The sequence below is a fragment of the Scylla paramamosain genome, chromosome 18 (genome assembly GCF_035594125.1).
Source record: "Scylla paramamosain isolate STU-SP2022 chromosome 18, ASM3559412v1, whole genome shotgun sequence".
Classification (NCBI taxonomy): Eukaryota; Metazoa; Arthropoda; class Malacostraca; order Decapoda; family Portunidae; genus Scylla; species Scylla paramamosain.
The window spans coordinates 17,040,175-17,041,940 of NC_087168.1; the positions used below are offsets into that span (position 1 = coordinate 17,040,175).

The 1,766-nt window shown below is 40.7% G+C and overlaps 1 non-coding gene across 1 annotated transcript; it reads right to left on the reverse strand.

Moving 5' to 3' along the window:
- Window positions 1–1,318: 1,318 nt before the first annotated feature.
- Trnaq-uug (transfer RNA glutamine (anticodon UUG)) lies at window positions 1,319–1,390 on the reverse strand. The gene has a single exon. It is a non-coding gene; the product is annotated as a tRNA-Gln (tRNA).
- Between the last annotated feature and the right edge of the window lie 376 nt (window positions 1,391–1,766).

Genomic DNA, 1,766 nt, shown 5'->3' on the forward strand with positions numbered 1-1,766 from the left:
TTGTTTTTGTTGTTCTTCTTCTTCCTGTTTTTTTTTATTTGGTCTTGCTTGTTCTTCTTATTCTGCTTGTTCTACTTATTCTTCTTGTTCTTCTTGTTCTTGTTCTCGCGTGTTCTTCTTATTCGTCTTGTTCTTGTTGTTCTTGTTTGTTCTTCTTATTCTTCTTTTGCTCTTCTAATTACCACAACAACAGCAACAACAACAACAACAACAACAAGAAACGCAACAAATTTTACAAGTACCACTACTAACACAACAACAACAACAACAACAACAACAACAACAACAACACAACAACAACAACAACACCCTACACACTATTCACCCCCAAACCACCATCTTTCCACACCATCGAGGAAAAAAGACGCTCACTGAACCCTACCAAACTTGAACCACCTACTTGCCCTCATACTTTTCATTTCCCTCTACAGAAGTCTCTAGCGACTCAAGATTCCCTCGAGTGTTTCTGCTGCTGCTCCTTATGTTGATCTTGCCATGGCTTGGAGTTTAATGGAAAGCCGCGGGAGAGAGAGAGAGACAGAGAGAGAGAGAGAGAGAGAGAGAGAGAGAGAGAGAGAGAGAGAGAGAGAGAGAGAGAGAGAGAGAGAGAGAAGAGAAGAGAAGAGAAGAGAATATAGTTATCGGTCTTTTTCTTGTTCTTATTCTTGTTCTTGTTGTTTTTTTTTGTTGTTGTAGTGTGTGCAGTGTGAATAGAATAGCAATATTTGTTGTTCTTGTTCTTGTTTTTGTTTTTGGTCTTGCTGTTCTTGTTGTTATAGTGGATGTGTAGTGTGTATATAGAATATAAGTACACATTTACTGTTCTGGTTCTTGTTCTTGTTATTCTAGAGTGTATGTGTGTGTGTGTGTGTGTGTGTGTGCGCTGTTCGGTAGTAAGAGCAACCTTTTCATACTACAACTAACGTAATACTGGTTTATCATTGCGTAAAACTCTGTAATCTTAACAAATAACTGTCTTTTTGTCAATAAACTATCTATCTATCCGTGTGTGGCAAGGTGGCTGTGATTTGTTTCCTGAAGGCTGTTAGGGATTTGTGTGTGGTGAAACAAGAGACGTTTGGCGCCAAGGAGAGCTCGTGTGTGTATGTGTGTGTGTGTGTGTGTGTGTGTGATGGGGGGAGGTAAGAGGCTTGTCACTCAGCTGTCAGGATTGCTGTCGTGGCGTTGCGGTGTTTGGTAAGAGAGAGGGAGATAGATAGATAGATAGATAGACAGAGAGAGAGAGAGAGAGAGAGAGAGAGAGAGAGAGAGAGAGAGAGAAAGAAAGTAAAAAAAAACATACAAACCCTTGTACACAAGGTCCCACCGAGACTCGAACTCGGATTCTTGGATTCAAAGTCCAAAGTGCTGACCATTACACCATGGGACCCTGGCAAGTGGAAGGCTGGGTTTAATATTGTCATGTCAGCCAGTAGTAAAATTTTCCGTTCGCGCCCCGTTCACGTTGTTAAGGGTCTCCAGTAGCGAGTATTAGTTAACGAGGAAGAAAAAAAAAGACCCACTAAAGGTGTCAGTCCCATAAGAAAGCAGTCCAAAACGAGATGCAGATTTAAACTAATATGCTTCATTGCTCTAACACATTCATCTAAACCTATACTGAACTTACCACAAGGCTTTATAGTCTCTGAACAAACCGACACGAGACACGCTTAGTGAAACAGCCTTATTGCTTCGTTGTGGATAATAAATACCGTAATAATAGGCATAGCTAGAGTAATGGGAGCTGTTATGTATCGTTACTACCA